Genomic DNA, 23,386 nt, shown 5'->3' with positions numbered 1-23,386 from the left:
AAATCAATACAATATTACTGGCAACAAATTTGTTCATTAAGTCCAGGCTTGAAAATTGAAATTATGGAAGAGGAATTTGAGAAGAATATCAAATATGTTTAGTCCCAACGTTACATATACTAGTTTAAAGAAACTATCGACAAAATGAATAAACCACCAAGTGATATAGAAAGTTATTGCAACTGGAAACAGAACCACACTGCAAAATTGTATTCAACATTTCAATCCCACATAATCATCTAGTACACATTTCAACGTAGATTAACAAAGCCCCAATCCTTATTAGAACTAAAATTTGAAAAAAATAAAATGGTCTATAGATCAATAGGTTTCAAAATGCAATGCAATAAATGGAAAAAATGCCTTCTTACCATCCGCTAATAAACTTTTTTGAAACCCAGCATTATAGAACAACATAAAAAACCTGGTCAACTACAAAACCACACAACTTTGAATTAAAAAACCATTCAAGAATTTACTGAGCTTTTGACAACAACAAAAGGAAAAATAATAAAAAATAACTGAGAGAACAAATACTAAGTAAAACCTCACCAATGTAACAAATATAAGATATACAAATGTGCTTCATAGAAACCAAAATACATAAATAGAAATTTATTATAGCCTTCATATGCATGAAAAATGACCTTAGGTATATTTTCATCCTTAATTGACTTACTTTAAAAAACACTATGTCATTCATCCAATAGATAATTTGTACCAAGTGAAGGAAACATAACAATGATCTTGTTTAACTTTAGATAGGAGGGACACATGTTGGAACAGATGAGATTTAGGTACCTGATGAAGGCTAGCCAATCCTGCAACCTCTAAACACAATAGCATCTCCTTAATATATTATGGAAACAATGACAACAAAAAGCAATTTTATGTATCATCCAAGCATTGACAACATAATTCATTATAGGGACTCAACCCAAGAAACTTATCATTGCAAAAGCTCAGAAAATTAAAACTATCAACCCTAGAGGTGTAGTGTCATGTTAGAATAAGAAAGTTTAGAGAAAACACTTGAAAATTATTCCAACCTCCTGATGCTTTTTACTATTTGAAAAGGATTGACCATTTATTCTACACTTCAGTTTCTGGTTTCACTCTCTTTCCAACAGCCCCTTTCTAGATTTACTGCCTCCTAATTCTCTTCCACACTACTATAAGCATATAGCCTATGCTAGGATCACATAACATTATCTAATTGTCCAAATTTTATATAAATGGTGTTGTTTAGATATTCAGTATAATATAGTGATTTTAATCCCAAAAAAAAAAAAAAAAAACCAAAAAATTAAATCATTTGTATAAAAAATAATGATTTCATTAAAAAATTAACATAGTTTCATGGAGTTTCTTAATGGGGGGATAAGGGAGGGGCCTGGGGCATAAATTTTGGGGCTATGGTGGGATGATATGGAGTACTGGGGGTGGTTGTGTTGATGTATAAGTTGAGATGAATCAAAATTTGCAAGGAAAAATCTATAATATAACATCTTTGTGAGTGCCCCAAATGAGCTTTTTGAAGTTAAATGTTACAATTAGCATGTAATGGAATGTGCCATATAGCAAGAAAACTAGCAACATCCCCAGTGTAGTTCACAAATGTCATGGTTTTGTGGAGCTACATTTCTCCCGAGTAGCCCAATCTTAGCAACATCCCTCTACAAGAGATGGCCATTTCCAAGACTTGAAGACTTTTTCTGAAACTAAATATGACTAAGGGATTCAAAAACATTTCTTAGACTTAGGGACTTTCCCAAGGCTAGTGTAGGGTTGAATCCTAGGTGTTAGACTTCTAGAATCAATTGAATGGCATTATTTGAAATCACTTCAATAGAATTCTAAATGTTTGATTATAGCTCCATGCAAATTTGGAGTACAAGATGTTGATTAAAGCTGTGCATATGCAAAGAATAATTGTGCACCAATTATGAAAACTAATCATGTAAAATCACTATTCTTGAAGTCCCTCAAGCTTTTAGTCTATATTTTTTATTGAAATCACATTGAACTCAATGAAGGTTTATTTCCATAGTACCTAGCATTTTTAACAAATGAACACCTAACATGACACCATCTCCACACATAGGAATGCTAAATGTATTGCTAGTCAAGAAAAATTTAGATGTTGTTCATTTAGAATTCAATTATAAAGAGAAAACCACCTTCCTCCAAGGCTTGTTCCACCAACACATTGAAACTTTTCTGAACCCTCCATAAAAAATAAAAATAGCACAGAATTCATGAAGTGCCATACATTTTAGCCAATTAGATTGGGATACACATTAAGGCAACAAATGCATCCCAAGGCCACAAAAAGATTGAAAGAGAAGTTGATGACTTTATGATAAATTTTTTCCATAAATTTATATGGAGAGCCACACAATAAAGATTGCGAGAGAGTTGTAACTTTTGATTAGGGAGAAGGGAATGTATGAATGTTTATGTTTGCATCAAAATGACAATATCCTATAATAAGATTACATTGGCTTCTTGGCAACCAATTTGAATTCTTATGAAATTTTATTTATTTGTATTTTAAACATGTATGTCAATCAATTTGTTTGTGTTTGATCGAATTTCTTAAACATCACACACTAAAATTTGATTTCTATTTTAAAAGTATTAAATAGTGAAAGTTAATTTATTTTACCAAATTTATTTCTTCTTTAGTATGTGATATTTAAGAGTGGTTGTGTTTGATATATGCATATATATAGGTGGTCTTTGATTGCAGGGAGGCTTCCTGGGAGAACTGATAACGAAATAAAGAACTATTGGAACACCCATCTCAGAAGAAGTATGAAATTTGCAAGAATGGGAGTAGAAAAACAAAAACATGTGGTTCTCGTGGAGAAGAAAATGATGATATTGTTAAACCTAAACCTGTGAGAGGTATCATGAATAATGATATTCAAGATTATGGCTCCAAACCACTTTGCAAGCTTTTTATGGATGATTCAAAACCCACTGCCTTTCATTTTGTTGGTGTTTTAAAACTACTGAACAACAAAATGTTCAATACTAGAATGATAACACTCATACAACCTAAGGATCAGCTAATTCCCATTATTAGCTACATGAGTAAACCTTTTGGACCCAACTTCAACAAAACCAAAGGATGGTTTCCTACTCTTTTGGCTCCGCTAAACCAAGGTGGGTGTACCTAGGGATAATTTTAATGCAAACTGCTATTTAGAGACTCTTTTAGTTTCATTCGGATTCTCATCTATTACCCATTAACACATGAATAGTTTACTTCACTTCTTTTGATGTTCTCAAACTTGTATGCATCCCTTGTTAGTAGATCTAGTCATCATTCTCCTTGAATTTACAAATATTCTTGGAAATAGCAGCTACCTAAGACTCAGAGAATAGATATAAATGAGCATTAACTAGCATTTATAACTTTGAACAAAATTGAATGAAAAATGATTTTTGATTTTATAAATTGATTTGATATGCAACAGCAAAATTCATCCTTCTTACTTCTGACTCATGAGACCAATGCCTTATCCATTGGGTAAAAAATTAACTATTAGTAGGAGATCTAATTCAGATGACTTGTAAATGAATTAATCAATTGTAATCACCCATCTCCATTCTTATGAAATATCCCTTTATGAATTCACAAACCCTACTGATTCACTAAAGCATTTATATAATTTCTTGAATTAAGAGCAACAATTAAAATAGTATACAACCCATTCAAATTGCATTTAGCCAATTAAACCTTATTTAAATGACTTCAAAGTAGACAAAACCATAAACTGAAGATAGAAACTGATGACACAAATATAGTGTAAATACCCTTTTGTATTATCCTTTTTATATGACTAATATAGTGACCAATAGAAAACCAATTGAAAGCCCAGAATAGATTGCTATTTCTATCATTCAATATGTTATCAGAAAGTACAATGGAAACAAACTCAAATCAGCTACACTCTATTGGACCGACTGAATGTACTTTTCTTGAGAAACACCAAAATTCTACAAGTTTTGCACCCTCACAATGCCTTGAAAACTCATTTATATAGCATGAGTTGCAACAGGCAAAGGGCAATTGTGATTTGACAAGTGTCCAAGAAACAAAACATCACACAAAAGACAAAAATGGTCACAACAGAATGCCAGGCACATCAAATATTCTTTTAGGTAGGCTCATTCCTATTACTACTATAAATTATCAACTTTTGATTTTCCTCTCATTATTCTGGATCCTCAGAATATGTGGCTACCAAGCTAACCAATGAGGGGTGATCTTGTGATGCTTCCAAATCAATTTTTTCCTACGGGTTTTCACTACTTTCACCTTGAGAAGGCACTATTTCTTTTTCACCTTCTTCTTTCTTCAATTCTGGTGCTAATGTGTCAATGACCTGCACCTCACTTTCTTGTTCCCTATCATCATCTAAATTTCCTTCCTCTAACTACTTGTCCAAAGGAATATCGGCCATCCAGGTGTTAAACTATATATCATCCAACCAACTGAACTATAGGATATCATTTTGTTTTTTTACTATATAATTAGCCTCCTTTTCAAACCCAACAAATTCTTGCTTCAAAGAATAAAAAAATAACTGGACTTTAACCAATTCCTCTATCATGTTGGCCCACCAGGCATGCCCCTTTTCATTAACAACTTTATTTATCCTCATGCAGAAAAGGTCATACAGTTCTTTACTCCATTCATGCTTATTTTTCAATTGATTCTTTCTATCCAAGGAACAAGGAAACAAATCAAATTTTGCATTCTTGTACTTATTCAAGTAAGAAACAATTTTCAATTGCAGAGCAACTCTCTTGTTATCAAAATCTGATAGGTCATTAGCAATATCATACAATTTTTCAATATGGTCATTGGAAGACCTTATAACTGAATAACATAAAAGGGGGATTTCTTTTTCCCTTTTTCCCCACTTGTTAACAATAGGCTTGAGGGTTTCATCATGGGTTTTTAGTTGCTCCCATATACTTATTATTCTTTCCAACTAATCAAAGAACAAGGGCCATTCAATCTTATCTACTAAATACATTAGGGCCTTTATAAGCTTATCCTCATATTGTGTATTTAACTCTACATGTAAGGCCCATAGTTTTCTTTTCTCTTCTTCAAAATCCTTAGCTATGTAATATTCTGGCCTTTTAGGTGTGTCTGGTGTTTCTACCAGGGGGATGGATTTAAAAGGTTCCACCGGAGGATGGGGGTATGTTATTTTTGGCCTTGTGGACTTCCCCATTAGCTTGTTTTCAAGCTCAACTCTCCTTTTTACCTCCCTATTATAAGCCTCAAGAACTGTTTCATACTTATTTTGTAACTCTGTCATAACTTGTTCCTCCTTCTTAGCAGTGGCCAAAAGAAACTTAGAAGAATCCACATTCCAATATGTTGCCTGCACATGTGAGCTATTAGTAACTCTTCTCACAATTAAGCTTCCCATCAACCCAGACTCATCTAACTGTGATGATGTGGCTCTAGATCCTCTTCTCAGTGACCAACTGACCAATGTAGCTTGATCTTCAATGAATTCAGTGCCTTGAAATTTCTCTTTATTCTGGTCTTTCAAAGTCAATTTATTTGAAACAGAACTAAAAACTAAGGAATTAGCAATATCCCAATTTGGAAACAATAAAATGTTAGATGCCTTGACCATTTTCCTCCCTTCCTCAGGGCTTATATTCTGCAATTCTTTTATCATTTCTTCTTTAGTTTGGTTTTGAATGGAAGTTTCATCCATTTTTGGATGCTCTATTTTCATCTTTTTACATTTCTCCTCAAAAATGTTCATGTTTTCCCTCCATGCAAATTGTTGAAAAGCCCTAGATTTAACAAAACTGTCATCAATCAAAAATTGATGACTTGCCTATTCTAACATAGGGTCCAATTCCATGCCACTATAATCTATTATAGTTAGATCCAAACTTGGGAGGGAAGGTTCTGGAGGGTTACCCTCATCTAATTCTGCTTGAGCAATAAAAATACCTCCTTGTAATCTCATCTGTTCAATTTGTTCACCAGTGAGCTATTCTTCTCCAATCCTTAGAGGGGACTGAGTGGGTGAATATTCCTCAACTTGAGGCCTTTCTTCTGTTATTACCTTTTGCCTCTTAGGATGAGGCTCATCAGGTCTCTCCTCTTGGGCTATACTGGTGGATCTTATTATTTGCTTGCCCTTATCCATAGGAGCCCTTTTATTCTGAATTATAGTATACCTAGGCCTCTTTTGTACAATTATTCAACCAACTCCTACATTAGGAGTAAAAGCAAACCTCCTCATGACTTCTCTAGCCTTATCAAGATAAGAATCAATAAAAAATTATTTCTTTTCATTCATAGCTTCCATTATTCCAAGGAAGTTGTTCATGGGCTTATTTATTCTGTCAGCCTCTGTATTAGCATTATCTAAAGGACCATAATCTCGATCAAAATAATGAATGAATTCTAAAACTCGAGAATAAACTCTCCATTTTTCTTTCTTAGTTTCATGTTCCTGCAATGAGAATTCATTCCTTATAATATCCTCTGGATAATAAGAATCATGCTTGACTTGTCCCAGCTTAATTCTATGCCTTAATGTTTAGTTGAAAAATCCCTTAGAATCATAAAAATGAGGATGAGAGACAGCCATCATATACTGTTCCAAAATTTTATAGAAGAAGAGCCAACCTCCCTTGGTAATCACAAATTGATGGGCCACTGTACAGGTAAGGAAAATTGACCCTAGTTGCCTTTTCAACAAAAACATTTCTTCTACTCCTCCTAATTGCCAAAAAACTTCATCCATTCCTACTTTCAAAGGTACTTGGTAGGGCAAGACATGAGGACTCCCTTTAAGACCATAGATTCTAAAAATAGTAGAAACAGAGTAAGGGATGATATCTCCCCAATTATGTGAAACTTTCAAGTTAAGGGGGTTATCCATAGGCCTGATGAGACTCATTAGTACATTAGGGATTTTGGGATTGTCACTCAATATGAGGCATCTCAATTTAGAAGCAAAATACCTATCAAATCTAACAAAAATAGCATTACTTGCATCCCAAGTCATATCTGCACTCCACAACTAGACTGGCAGTATTTCCCCATTCTCCTCTCTATTTAGTTCCATCTCATTACCAAAATATGTCACTCCTTTAAACAAAAACATATGCATTAATAGAGAGTAGTGACCAAAAAAAATTTCCACCTTGCCCTTCGCAATCCCAACTAAACCAATGTGAATCTCTTCAGCCAAAAAGGAAGCAAAATCAAAAATAACATCCACACTAAAGGAAGTAATTTGAATCATCATGTACATGAGGCCAATGGGCATGAACTCCTGCTCATCTTCACCAAAAACTTGGCACAAGGTCTTGTATATCTCTACAGCCTGAGAAGTGAAAAGACTCTTCTTAAAAGGCTCTCTAGAGGTTGTAGTAATTACTGGAAAAGTTCCTATTGTACCAATATATGCCCTTAGTGCACCTCCCCTAATTACATCCTTCTTTTCTTTGTATTCATTCTCTAATTCTAGTAGATTGATTTGCACATGGTAATCTGACAAAGGTTCTAGGTGAAAAACCTCTCTAATTTGTTCAGGACTGTTAGAAGTTGTAATCTTTCCTTAGTATATTTATAAACCAAGGTTAGACCTTCTTTCTTTATTGTTGTAATATATTAGGATATAAGCCAAGGTATCCTAATATATTTCTTTTTTGTCCTTTTTCCACTACATTGTATTTTTTCCTCTAGTGGAATATGTGAGGACAAATATTTATTGTAATTTGTAATTTAGATTATTCCTCCTTAAGAGGAATCTCACACTTGGCCTCACACACTTATGAATGGTGGTATTCATAGACATGGGAGTTACATTCTAACTCCTCTCTCTCATCTCTATTTAAGAGATGACCCTCCTCTCTCATTTCCAACGAGGTTTCTTCCTCTTCTCAATTATTGTATGAGCAATTGCTCTCTTGCTCTCTCTCTCTTTCTTCTTAGGCTTTTCATGCCTCATTCATAATGTCACAAGGGGTTTTCTTTGCTTTCCCCTTTTAAAATATATTGTCTCATGGTGTTGGATCTTGAATCTTTCTCTCTCCTATCTTATGGTAATATCTTTTCATGCATTAACTCACTTAGATTCTTTCCTGATTTTGCATATTTACATATTTCTTTTTCCATTTCTAATTGAGACTAGAGGCACACCATCCTTTCTTCTCACAACCCTAATGGCTTGGTCATAATTCTTGGCAATGGCTTCAAGAAAATCATAATCAATGAAAACACTTGAAACTACTAACTTTACCAAATCAAAATTCCAAACATTGGCATGTAGGGTAAACAACTTCCTTTCTGAAAACCATTTTTTGAACAAGATAAGACCAGTTTGAGTAGTTGTTGCATCCCTAACCTAGTTCCCCTTGTCATATAAGCCATCAGCAATTTTAAGCCTATAGTTCAAGGAAATTAACCTTTTAACTTGTGCAGGCTCTGTAGTAGATTTTGGGAGTAATTCTAATAAATTGTCATGGACATTCCTATCCATATAATTAGTTTGCCCAGAAAATGCTTTCTTAGGAGGTATTTTGATAGTATTGAAAGAAATGGAATGCCACAAAGGTTGTAATATGAATACTTACTTGACTTGCTAAACTTGGTCTTCTCTAAACTTTTGTAATTGATCTCAAATAATAGAGGAATAGCTTCACATCTTTACCAAGCTTAACACAATACAATCAACAGGCTCTTGTGCTCAAAAAACTTGCAATATTTGTTTGCGTGGTACTAGAATTAATGAAAATCTCCTATGTTGTACTCTGTTTCTCCCACATGCAAAGCTTTCACTTATCATAAAAGCACAGAACAGAAAAATAGAGTGGCGTCGCACTTTCTTTTTAAACTTGCATTGTTGGTCCTTGAAAAATCCTATGATTTGGGAATGAAAACTAAGCTGACTCAATTTTCTTCTTAACACACTAGTAGTCAAGCCAATAAAATGCCTCCATCTGTACCTTTCCTTCAAGTCTAGCACTTCAAACTGGGCCTACAGATGACCAAGGACACGTGTCATTAACTCGCTAACTCGTTATACATAACTCTTGAGCACCTTTCCATAATGAGCTAGCAATAACCACTTATTTTGTGTTGATCGCATGGCAGATTTTTGAAATGTCCTTTGGAGGAAAAAATGGTGGGTCTCTCGCTCGTTAACTCACTATACTTAACTTTCGCACATCTCTTCATAGCAAGTTAACGAGCATCATCGATCCATACTTGATCTTGTGGTCAGCAATTTACTGCAACAATGGTGGGCCATCACTTCGCTAACTCGCTATACTTAACTTCCAATCATTTTTCCATAGCAAGTTAACAATGGCCTTTGATCCTAGTTTGATCTCATGATCAAAAATCTTTGCACTTTATACACAGGGAGTGGGTCTAGGATACTGCTATCACTGAGTTGGCCCAACACACTGGCACACATACATATTTTTTAATCTTTTAATGATAGCATGTGTCTTTGACCTTGTCGTGTTTATGAATTTCAAGTAGGTCGCTACATTGCTACCAGCAAAGATACTAGAAATCTGGCTAGCGATATGGCGAGCTCCGATGAATCAAAATTTTCCAGCTCAAAGATGCTCAATAGGATGCCACCATGTAATTTGAATCTGCACAACTTAGCCTTATCATGTTGCTCATTCGGGGCCCACCTTTGAGAACTTTTAGTTACATCACCATTTTTTGACCAGTCGCTACATCGCTATTGGCAAAAATACCAACTATCCGGCTAGCAATATGGCAAGTTTCGATAACCATTAAAAATGATGCCTGAAAAATAGAACTACAAATGACATTAACCTGTAGAGAGATAAAAGTGAAAACTATGCCATATCTTCCTCAAGATCCTCAAAATCAACTCTTACTTCACAAGAATGTCATCTTTTGCAAACTCTGGGCATTTGTTATATCGCCACTGGCAAGTCGCATGGATTTCCCAATAGCGACTTGGTGAATTGCCGAATAAATTTGAACTCCAGTGACACCACTTGTAAGTTTTTTCACTTGCATTTCTTCTTGAAGCTGATAGGCCTGGGACATAGCACATGGTTAAATTGTCTTCACGTTAACACATTTTGTGACATCGGATTTCACTTTTAAGTATCACAGATAATTCTTCGATGATCGCTACCTTGCTATGCATAACATGTGAGCATCTTGCCATAGAAAATATGTGACAACCGTGGATTTAAATCAGATCTGACAGTAGGATTAAAAGCCCTTTTTCAAAAGACTCAACAACAACACTCAAGTAGGTAGGAAAAGAATATTCGCTCCTTACCCCTTTTTTAAAAAAAATCGTACCAGGATAGAACTTAATAAGCCAAACCTAGGGATTTTTTGACAAATTTTCAAAGGTATCAAAATATACTAAACCAAAACCTAAGACCCTATGATTTAATAGGAAAACTCTCATCTAATTTTTTTTTGATTCTAAGAAAAATTAATACATAAAAAATCAAACCAACACATTTAATCCCACATAACTCTGAGATTTTCTAGGGGATTAATATCAACACTGGAGTAGATAATCCATTGAATCTAAATGACATGCCAAATACACATTCTAATATGTTTTCTAACCCATCTGATTTCAAACTTGAAGATTATGAGGAAGGAATATTAGAGATTTATAATGGCCCACAAAAAGTAGATTGGATATATGAATTGGAATACATGTAAGGAAAAATTTAGGGTTTGGACAAATGAACTGAAATACATGTAAGGGAAAATGTAGGGAAGGATCAAATATGCTTCCATACTATTAATGGTGAATAGAAACTATGTGTATCCAATTTTAATAGAATGATATGTTGTGTTGAATGACTAAATGCTAAGAGAAAAGAACTAAATGCATAGAAAGAATAGTTAAAATTGTATGGAATGCAAAACAAGGGTTCTGACATTGATAGATATATCATGTAATAAGAAGCTTTCTTCATCAAAGACCATGTGTAGGCTTTATTTCACTTGGTGCATGGTGACTCATTGGATGAGCTCGAGTGGTTAACATATGAGGGATTTTCAAATTGCAGAAGAAGTGAACAGATGCAAAATTTGAGTGTTAAGCCCAATCCAATACGTAGAGTGTGCCAAAAATAATAAAATGAAACAAAGTGCATGTCCAGAGTGAATTTACAGGAAGAGATAACAGAAAAATAAAAAATAAAAAATTTGACCTTACTATGTAAGACAGAAATCTGAGTTTATTTACTTTGCCTCCACCAATGCAGGCTAGATTGAAGACTCTGTCACTTGCAGTGTAGGAAATAAGTGGCATAACAATGAAATTAGGGCACCAAAAAGACCTTTTTTATTTTGATATGATGAATCCATGGGCATTTTTTTATTTTGATATAATGAATCCCACGTTGGTTGAAATTTTGACCAACATGGAATTGTATTTTTTTTTAAAACATGTGTTTCCTTTCATATTCCAACCAATTTGACCCCATTTTATTAGATGGTCAAAAAATTTGGTCTAAAAATGGGGTCAAATGTACTAGTGTCCTCTCCAAGCTCAATATTCTCTGGCTAGTCTCTTGTGTGAAATATGAAGAATCACACAACTTGGAGTCCAATGAGAATATATTCTCAAGTACTATTTTTACTTTCTCAACTTTCTTAGCCAATTCCACTTGTGACAATGCTATCTCACTAGATATTTTCTCATTAACTTTCATTTGAAATTTCTTCTTAGACCATTCCAATAATTTGACATTAGTATCTAGGTCTTCATTTTGTACTTGGTCCACTATGTTAGAAGGTTTCTCCATAATGGGCTTTGTTTCATCAGGTACTGGTACGCTGAAAGCATCAAGAAAGATATCTTTGATTTATTTCAATGCTTACCTCTGCCTATACTCATTTCTGAGTATCTCCTTCTTCTTCTTCTTCTCTAGTGCCTCTTGCAATTCATTGATCTATGCTAAGTTCATTATCTTGTAGTCATAACTTGGTATGACTATCTCTTCATCAAGTGCAGGGTCTCCATAATGAAGTACCCTTGCTACCTTGGTAGAGCTCAAGCCTGGTGCTGAAATTTGTTTTGGTACTACATCAGTGCTCAACTACTTAGTAGGAGTCCTTGTAGTAGGAAAATTGACTAGAGTTTGTATTGCCTCTTGTTCTCTCTCCTTAGGGGTCTTCTCCTCTTCCTTGTCTTCTTCACTTCTACCTTGATCAATTACAGTGATTAGAGGAGGTGCACCTTGACTCTATGTTGTAGGATCATTGGTATCTTTCTGTCCTATTTTCTCCTTTTTTTACTCCTTGGTAGTTACTGTGACAATAGTATCAACCTTAGTAGATGCATCTTGTGCTTTTTTCTCTTGTGTTTGATCACTTGTAACTATAGGAGGTTGTGAAGGTGGTTTTTGTGTATTCACCTTCTCCTTGGTGATTTCAACTATAGCCTTTTGAAGTTCCTCTACACTTACCAGAATTGGATTAGTACACAACTATGCTTGTAGTAAGGTCTAGTGAAGGATCTTTTTGAGATCCTCAATAGTCAATGGGTTGATGTTATGACTTGAAGTATTAGGAACATCCTTCACAATTACAATTTCTATAGATGTAGGTGTTGCATGTGGAGGACTAGGTGGTGGCAATTGTGTGTCTTGGACACTCTATTACTATTGTTTCTTTTTAGCTATTGCCTCATCACCTTTCTATGTTTCCTTCTCCACTTTTACCTCATCCTTCTCTTTCTCTCCTTCTTCCTCCTTTTCATTTTCCTCTTCCTCCTCATCATTATTTCTTCCCTAAAAGGGATCTTCTTGTCCTTCTTTTACTGTTTGAAGGCCATAAATCACTTTCCACATAAGAGTGGACTTCTTCACAACATCCTCAATATTATTTTGTAGAATTTTGAAGCCTCTATATTTGGGTGCAAATTTGCTCCCATATTTCTTGATAGCATTGCTTATTTGACCTTTATTTAGGTTAGGCATTACATGAGCCAATTTTGACTCTCTTATTTCTTTCTCCATGTTTAGGCAATAATGCCATTTATTTTCAACAATGGATTATAGCTCCTTAGGCATAGTATTATCAAGTTCAAGTGGAGTAGTCTTGAACTTGGCCATAATAGTGTAGATTGACTCTTCCACTATGTCCTACTCCTCTCTTTTCAAATTATTAAAATCAATAGTTTTTAATCTAGTTAAATCTACATTATCCCTAATGTTATCACAAACATTTTCAAGGTCAAATTTAGTGGTGTGACTTACCACTTTGAATTTCTCATTGTCAGATTTTGTCCTCTCTTCATCTAACTCTAGGGGTGCCACATATTTCCTTCTCTTCTTCTCTACTAGCCCTCCTTTCTTTGTTGTTTTCTTCTTCTCATGTTCCTTTTCCACTTTTTTTGTTGCCCTTTTATCTACCCTTGTGGTAGGCTTGGTTGGGCTTGGCTTGGCTGCTTTCTTCTTGCCTTTTGGTTATGTTGTAGGCTATTTATGTGCTTTCCTTTTCTTGGGCTCTATCTTTGGTGCTTTCTGCTCAACACCTTCTTCTTCCTCAGCATCCTCACCCATGCCTTGGGTAAATGCTAGTGGTCCCTACCCTTGTTCATCTTCATCATCATCTACCTCTTTATCTTCTTCTGCCTCTATTGTGCCTTCTCCAAATTTGACCTTTAGCTTTTTCACCAATTTATCCTTTTTCTTCAATGTGGAGGTAGTTTTCAACTCAATATCTACCTTTGATCTCACCACATCATAAGTGCCAAAATGTGGTGCACTCTTGTCCACTTCTTCTACTAACAATGTTGTAATTGTTGTAGATGCCTCATCAATGTTGATTTCATAACCAAGAGGTCTTAGCCATCTAACTCTTGGTATGGTTGCTTGAATATAGGTATAATCAATATCCACAAGAAAACATACATCATTTCCATGCTATTCAACTAATGAAATAGGTATCCTCAGTCTTTATTTTATGGATTTCTTGAAATCCTCAAAATAACTTGCCATAAGTGTCTCAAAATTAGCTCCCATTTGTTCAATGTATTCATTTACCTGAGCTACAATGGACTTGTTTGTTTTCCAACTAACTTTTCCAAAGGATGAAAATTCATTCTGTACATAGAAAAATATACAAATCAAAATTGCACCAAATTTGCATTATGCTCCCTTAGTTCTCCTTATAGCTCCAAAGTTCTCATTAATTTACTACAATTGTAATTTTGTAAGATCATAAGTATGATCCTTTTTAACAAGTTTGTATCCAACATCTACTCCAATGCATGAAACACTATTGTGTCTACTAGATTGGTAAAATTGTTTGAAATAACCCTAATCGAAAAGTCAACAAGAGGATCCTAAATGGTATCTATGGTCATGCCTCTCTTGTTCCAAATTGCTCCTATATTCTTCTCAATTGCTTCCTTAGAGTCACTCTTGAGGGTCTTAGGCCAATCTAGGGTTGGATACCCTATTACCCTATCAAAAATTCTCTTTGATATTTTAATTAGGCCATCTTCTGACCATAAACTTCCATCATGAATCCTACTCAACACAATTCTAATCCATTCAATTTTGAAGATAGTGAGGAATTCTAGGGCATGAGTTAAACCCTTCCTTTCAACAATTTGGAACTCTTCCTTCAAAACTCTATTTTCACACAACCTATCATAAGCTTCTCTAATCTCCATGTCTCCAATACCACCAATCTTACAATTATAACACCTACTAACATCTTAAACCATAACTACCTTAGGAGGAATTACAGATAGGGCTCTGGCTAGGTCATTTTTGTATGCAACTTCAAGGATAGGCCAAAAATCTAGTTGCTTAACTTCATTTGACACAAGTTGAACTTCAAATGGCTCTTTCTCCTGAGGTTTCTTAGAATTGGAGGCCATTTCTACTATCTAGGGTTTAAATACAAAGAAATTTGAAACTGTGTAGCTTGGCACTAGTATAAATATCTTGGAATCGATAAGACTATAGAAATCTATGTAGAAATCTGCTCAAATGCTTGGAATATTGCTTAGAAATCATTCAGCTCTCTTCTTCATCTTTGCTCTTTGTTTGTGATGAGGAAAAATGATTCAAAATGTGATCATATACTCTTATTTCATAGCAGTTAATGCTTAGTGCATTTATAGCTATCCACTCAGCTTCTTAAGCATTTTTACATTACTCAACTTCCATTGTCTTTCCACCACTCGGCATACACTAGAGTTTTTCTTCACTCGGTATCCACTACTACTCGGCTCCAACTAATAACTCAACTTTTACTAACTTTGGCAATCAACTTAGCATGTACTAGATCTTTACTCAGCATCTAAAGGCAACTTAGCAATGCTTGTAAAAGCTTTAAAAATTTAAATTCACATCTTTATTCATGTTGATCTCTCCTTTTTAGTACTTGCTTGTCTTGGAACTGATGTATGATAAAGCTTTGTATATTAGTTCCACAAGTCTTCTTTTGCTAAGTTGGATGAAGTGTGACCACTTGACCTTTTGGGTGAAGTGATCCCTTCATTGGATGTATTACTTCCATATTTCTTCTTTGAAGTCTTATTCATTTCTCCTCTGATGTGTTCAACATCTACCTTTCATTTTCCTTTGTTGAACTCTAAGTTGGGTGCCTTTGACCTTGTTGAGAAATTTTTGCTAATGTGACTAGTCTTCAAATAACTAAAGCATGTGGTTTGGCTCAACCATCTACTGTAGTTTCTACTAAAATGTGTTCTTATGCAATTTTTAGGGATGTGTCCATACTCTTGGCAATAGTGATAGTTATGTCTGGTGTTGTAGTCCCCATTATAGTGATGTCCATGATTATTTCCCTTTGTTGGTTGATTAGGTGTCCACATAGGCTTTTATCTATGTTCAAAAGCTTTATGTCCATGCTTCTTGTAATTGTAGTAGCGACCTTCAAATCTTGGTGTTCTAATAGTCCTAGTCCTGCAATCATGTGGTTGATGTCCTTACTTGTTGCACTTGTGATAGTGACCCATGTTTTTAGGTTTGTCATGTCGATGGGTGTTCTTGATCCTACACACATTAGAGGTATGTCCCTTTTTGCCACAAAAATGATAAGTAGTTTTATTTTTCTTACCTTTGTTACTTCTTTCTTTTGCAGTCTTTGATGACTCTTCTTTTTCAGTACTGGTGTATCCTAGTCCTGAAGTGTCATTGTTGGATCTTGGTGATTTCAATAGCTATTCAAAGTACTTGATGGCCTCATTGGGTTTTTTGAAGCTCTCTACAATTCCATTCTCTCTTTTTAGGTCATTTTGAAATTTTTCATTTTGCATCTTTGGTGTGGAGATCTCAATATCCTTGACATTTAGCTCATGATGTACATTCATCATCTGACTTAGGGTGTCTAGTTGCATGTTGGAAATTCTTGCAAGCTCAATTGACTTTTCTTCCAACCTATTATCAAGATTTATCTTATCCTCTTCTAGCATGTCCTTATCTTCAATGGCTCTTTTCTTCTATTCAGTCACTTCACAAAGCATCATGGCTTGAGATTCTTGTTCACTCTTGAGAGTTTTGATCTCTTCTACTTGGGCTCTATTCTTCTCCATCAAATTTGCTATTGTTACATCAAAGTCTTTGGAATATCCATTTGCTAACACTTTTGAGATGTCAATCTAATTATATTTTGTATCATTCTCAGCTATGGCAATCTCTCTTCTTCTCTTTAAGGATTTTCTCAGTTCCTCCCTGGCTTCTTCTAGAGTATGTAGAGTGAGTTGTATATCAATCACCTAGTTTTCCATGACCTTCCCAAGTTTGTAAAATTCCATTTCTAGGTCTTTTCTCCAAGTTTTAAGGCTCCTCCTTGTCAAAACTTGGCTCTGATGCCAATTGTTGGAATTTACAAATGGGAAGATTTACTTCTGAGGGGGGGGTGAATTAGAAATAACTAACTTTAACCTTTTAAAACTTTTAGTTGAGATCATTCACATGCATCTAACACATCTACTTAACATGAAAAATAAAGACATGCATGAAAATAGATAAGATTTTGGTCACCCAGAAACCCTCCAAAATGAGAAGGTAAAACTAGGGTGGGGATGATACCCACAAATTATTGTTGCAGCAACATGTAACTATTTAAGTTTACAAAGTTTGACCACTTCCAATAGTCTACCCTATGAAAGGCCTACCCTGTTAAAGGCTTTACACCTTGTTAAAAGTGACCTGGTTAAAGGATTTACAGACACTCAGAATGTTACCCTATTAAAGGATTTAGCACCTTGTTAAAGGTTTACAACATGGCTATTAGACCAACCTATCATCATAGGATTTTCATTCCTAATACAATGGCTAGAAAGTATTAGAATGTGTTGACTTGATGACTTACAACTTTCAATTGTTGATTCCAAATCCTTGTTCTGATCCTTCCTGATCTAATATGTCTCTTCTTGAAGTGTTGATACTCTATTCTAACTAACTGGATTCTGCAATGTTGCTCTTCCTCTAAGTCCTTATACCCCTTTGAACTTTGCTAGCATTCTCCCATAAAACTCTCACTCATGCATGAACTATGGGGCATCATCCTCCTTTAAATACTTTGAAGACTTAGGGTTAGGTATGAATCTATGATCAGTATTCATCCTTCTTTTCCTACTCAAATCTTTACACTTTTCTTATTGGTTGTGTGCTTTCTCCATTTTTCTTATTGGTTGCATGTTGATTAAATAGGTAGTGTAAAAGGTTTTATCTTATCTTTTAGATCCTTTGAGATTCATCTCAAGTTAGCTCAAAAATGGTTTACATTTGAGTTTATGAAGGCACAAACTCATATGTTGATCCTGTGTTACTCGGCACTTACTGATTGCTGATGCTCGACACATATAGGATTATATCTTGCTCGACTCCTATTGTAACTCGATTTCACTCAGCATTTATACTTTTCTTGACAACTATAGTGACTCAGCATCACTTATCACTCAGCACTCGAATCTTTGGCTTGGTACCTAAAGTTCACTCGACACCTATTGAATTTTTAACTCGGCACATACTATAGCTCGGCATCTGTATTATACTCAGCATCATCTTGGAAATTGGTTAAGTGTGTTGCCACTCAATTGTCAAAACCAATCTAAGACCAACATTAAAAACTTACTAATTTAAGAGAAAATTATTGTACTAACACAAGAAATGCAAATCCAACACCATATTGGATGGTTCAATCCATTTTTCGATACGGGCAAATTCAAATTTTATAAACTATCTAAAACTAAACTAGAAAATCATGTATTCAATTGCACTAACTTTCTCAATACAACTCCCAACCCTTGGTATGTGTTAAATTACTAGTTTTATAAGTTACCAAAGAGGTTCTAGGTGGTTGGAATAACCACCAAACTCTTCTTTGTGAATTTTGCAACTTTTCTGCCAAAAAGTTGTCAAGCAATTTTTTAAAAAGTTGAACAATCTTGGCAACTTTTGGCATCTTTGAGAAACTTTTCTCTCTTTCACTTGGGAACCCCTAAACATATCTATTTTGATCCATATATGACTTGTAGACATAATATATTTCATAGGACATCAATATGCATGATTTAGGCTATTTTTTGCCTTCTTGACAAATTTTCCCAATTGTTGCTTAATTTGACATCTTTTGACATTTATTCTCTTTCCAACTCCCAAATGACATGTTAGGACTCCTAATCCATGAAAGAGGATTAAATAAAATCATAGAGGACAAGGTGGGTTTAAATAACACCTTCTTTGAACTTCTTATGGTCCTAGACCTATGCCCCCTAGCACAAGCTCCACTCATAAACACACACCAAAAACATCTACTTGGAAACTTTTGCAACCCAAAAATATGACCTTTATAAGGTCCAAAATCACCCACACCCCTGACTTGGCTAGAGCTAGTACAATACAAAAATCTAAACCATCTAGAAACCAAAAAATGAAAACTTTGACTAGGTGTCCCTACACCATCAAGGAAAGTAGATCCTTAGAAAATAAGAGAACAATAATATATAAGAAAGCTTGCTCCCCCCTCCCCCAAGCATGAAGAAATGAAAGCAAGTCATGTTGGATTATATAAAAAAATCTTGTAGGATATAAAGATGATTTTTAAGCAACAACCTATAGTCATGCACAAAACAAAACACCATATATCCAACAAAAGTATCAAAAAATAAATGCAACAACATAGAGAAAATTAAAGCAAGAAACATAATAGGATAAGAAATTCTGAAAAACATATGGTGCTAGAAAAAATATCACATATAAAGTAAACTATATATTATTGTTAAATGAGAAGCACAAAAATCCAATGCATAAAAAGATATTGTTAGGTAGAGATACATGATCTTGCATCTAATAATGCACTTCATACCCATATATAAGGGTGTTCCATAAAATAATATGAAAGGATGTCATTATAGAATCTAAATAACATCATTCATAAATAAGAAACATAGTTAAGAAAGGAATTGCCACTTATATAGCTCCTATATATGTAACATATAGAGATGATAGATCCAAAGATAACATGAATAAAATCTAAGAGACTCCCAAGCAAAAATAATCATGCGATAAGGAAATTATTTTATACAAGCATAAGGTTGGAATGGAAAATTCATTAAAGCATACCAAATTACAAGTATATATGATCAAGTATGAAAAATGATATTCCCTTAGTGATATCCATTTTTACAAGATATGTGTTTTGATGTATGCAAGAAAGGATATCACTATATAAAGGAAGATAATCCAAAGAGAGAAAGGAGATACCTAGAAATACATGATAGGGTGGAAAAGGGGGGACAAAAAACTAATCATCCCACACAATATTTCCAAAATAAATACATACATATAGGAAGAAAAATAGATCCCAAAAAAAAAAAAAAAAAAGTCATTCACCCTAGCCAAGAGGCAAGAAAGAGAAACCTATTGGGTGATTCCAAATTATCATTATTTCATGTAATGGGTAAGCCTCCCAATAGGTGAAAATAAAAGGCTAAGTGAAATAATGAAGAAGTTGTAACACCTCCTATGTATAAGGAATAATTCCTAAAGAGGTTTTTTCTTCATCTTTCTTGGTCATTACCATCACTCATCTATTACTTAAGTTCCTTAATCTTTTTCTTGCTAATGCTTAACTTCTTTATTGACATAGTAACATGTCACTTGATAAAACTCATGTTTTACTCAACTTGTTTACTTCTATCAATCATCCCTTTCATACTTCAAATCATCTTTCTTCTTCACTTAATACAATGATTAAACAACACATTATCTTGTAAAATACCAACTAATTTGTAAGGAAACTCAAGTGTGGAAATAGCTTCCTATACTAATCTCATAAGGAAAGTATGACGCATATCCTATTAAAATCTTCTACATTTATAGATTCAATATCATGTAAACAACAATATTTCAGCCAACCATGCATACAGAAAATAAACAGAGAAAGAAATACATAACACAAAGATTTTTTGGTGGGGAAAAACCTTTCGGTAAAACAACCCCACCCCTTCAGAACATACACAATGTATTATCTTCAAACAAGATTACAATACACTTGCAATGCAAGTTCAACATCAACAACAGAAGACTCCAGTAGCTACTCGCAGTACCAACAATACACCTTTTTCGCATCGCTTCTCTTCGCAACCCTAAAAAATGATTATAACATGCGCTTCACTTTAGGGCTACTCCCAAAGGTAAACTGTATTAGGGTTTTACCATTCTCTAAGATAATAGTACTCAAATATCTTAGTTGACACATGTCTTCACCTATCATTGAATCTTCCTAACATAGTGTTGGATACAATTGAAAATTGCATGATTGTCTTTGATGTTACACAAAATGTCATATCAGTCATCAGACAGAGTCTACTGAGCTCTGAAGGTAAGTACAGTTGTTGACAGAGTTTACCGAGCTTGCAAGGTAAACAAAGGAAGTTCAGTGTTTACTGAACTCACTCGGTAAACAAAGGATATGAGATAGGTTGTCAATATTTACCGAGTTGACTCGGTCATCGAAGAAAAGTAGCAGACAGTGTTAACCGAGATCACTCGGTCATCAAAGAAAAGTAGCAGACAACGAAAAGTAGCAGACAGTGTTAACCGAGATCACTCGGTCATCGAAGAAAAGTAACAGACAGTGTTAACCGAGATCACTCGGTCATCAAAGGAAAGTCGGAGAAATCGGTGTTTACCGAGTTCACTCGGCGACTGAAGGATTTCACGAAATTCTCTGTATTAACCGAGCTCAGTCGGTTAACACAAGAATTATTTTCTGTGCAGTATTTACCGAGTTAAGTCGGCCAGCAAAGGATTTCTCGAAGGTTAAGTAATTAAAATTAATTACTTTATGTAATGTATAAAGCCGACTTATAGCACAATTATTTATAATTGTAACTTGTATTTGAGCCGACATGATAATCTGAAAGGTATATATGAAGGATCAAGTTGCGAATTCAAGTATGAAAGAATGAATGTGAAAAAGCTAGCAGATATGATTGAATATCTAATATGCGAATTATAAGGAAGATCAAAGCAAATTTTTGAAGGATCAGAGATGCAGAGTTGCATTTGATCAGAGAAGATCCAGAGGAACAGAACAGAGATCTGTATCAGCAAAGATAAGTTGTATTTATTTCAGATCACTCATTGTTACTTTCTAACAATTGTAACAGTGTTTTCAAATCTCTTAACAGAGTGGGTTTAACAGCCTTTTGTAAAATCCTCTAACAAGGTGGCAATTCAGTTGAATTGATCTAAAAGACCTCTAGCAAGGCCACTCCTAGCAGGGTGATCAAATCCTCTAACAAGGTCGCACCTAACAGTGTGTTTTGTAACCTTTAACAAGGTTGGCTCCTAACAGGGCTCACTTCAGAAGAGTGAAAAACAGTAACTAGTTACATTGGTGGTTTTTCCCATATTGGGTTTCCACGTTAAAACTGGTGTCTCTTGTTTCTTGTTTCTTGTGTTTTCAGTTTGATCATATGAATATCAGCAATGAGTATTTCCTTTGACATCTTAAGGGACTTGTGAGAAAAGTTTTTGGAGTAACTGATTCACCCCTCCCCTCTCAGTCACTCCATTCTTATTTTTCAACAATTGGTATCAGAGCATATTGGTGCTTGCAGGAAAAGATTTCAAGGATCTAAGCCAAAGATCAAGATGTCTTACAAGAGAGAAATTCCAAGACTCAACAAAAATAACTTCTCTACATGGCAAGGATTGATGAAACTTCACTTGGCTACTATTGGTGATACAGGACTGAAATATCTTGATGAAAAATACAAAGAACCTTCCGGCACATTATCTGTCAATGATATTGCTGAAAAGAAGACTCATAACAATATGATGATAGACATTGCATCTGCACTAAGCTATGAAGAATTTGATGATATCAAGGATTGCCAAACCGCTTTTGACATGTGGAACAAGCTGAAAGAAATCTATGGAGGAGATGACAATGTGAAAAGAGCAAAAGCAGAAAGTCTAAGAGGACAATTTGACCAAATGAGAATGAGAGAGGATGAAAACATTGCAAAATATGTTGATAGAATCAAAGCATGTGTCAGTGCAATCAGGGCATCTGGAGGTAATATCAAAGAAGAGACGGTTATAAGCAAAGTTCTCAGAACCTTGCTTCCCATCTATGCAATCAGAGTTTCTGCAATTCAAGAAAGAAGGTGTGAAGCAAATCATAATATCAATTTGGAGGCTATAGTTGGAAGACTAACCGCATTTGAATTAGACAATTTTGACAACTATGTTCCAGCTTCCAAAAACACTGAATCAGCATTTGAGGCCAAACTTTCACTCAAAGATAAAGGCAAAAAGAAATCAGAGTCAGAAAGCAATGATGAATCAGACCAAAGTTCAGACAGTGATCTTGAAGTAATTGAAGCTCTACTGGCAAAGAAATACTCCAGAAGCAAAGGAAAATATAAAGGTAAAGTTCCTCTAATCTATTTTTCATGTGAAGAAATTGGTCATATTGCAGCTAGGTGCCCAAACAAGCAGAACAATGATGAAAAGAAGGGTCATAAATGGAATAGAAAGAAAGATTACAAATCATTCAAGAACAAAGGTAAGAAATCATGTTTCATGGCTGAAAATTCTAAGGATTCTGATAATAGTGAAGATGAAATTGTTTATATTGCTGTGAAAGATGATTCTGACAGTGATGAGGAAGATAAAGTGGCTCTTATCTCTCATATAAGTATGAATGATACATGGATTATAGACAGTGGTTGCTCTCATCATATGACTGGTGATAAAACTAAGTTTGATCAGTTTGAAGATTATGATGGTGGCAGTGTAAGGTTTGGTAATAATGAACCTCATTTCATAAAAGGAAGAGGAAGAATCTCTC

At 34.7% G+C, this 23,386-nt stretch overlaps 1 pseudogene; it reads left to right on the top strand.

The window, feature by feature from the left end:
* Window positions 1–2,492: 2,492 nt before the first annotated feature.
* On the top strand, window positions 2,493–10,744 carry LOC149553671 (transcription factor MYB75-like; annotated as a pseudogene).
* The last annotated feature ends 12,642 nt before the right edge of the window (window positions 10,745–23,386 follow it).

This window comes from Cupressus sempervirens, chromosome 6 (genome assembly GCF_028749045.1).
Source record: "Cupressus sempervirens isolate cs-2001-9-10 chromosome 6, ASM2874904v1, whole genome shotgun sequence".
NCBI lineage: Eukaryota > Viridiplantae > Streptophyta > Pinopsida > Cupressales > Cupressaceae > Cupressus > Cupressus sempervirens.
Note: the sequence above shows the minus strand (reverse complement) of the source record. Positions and strands in the feature narration are given on the sequence as shown.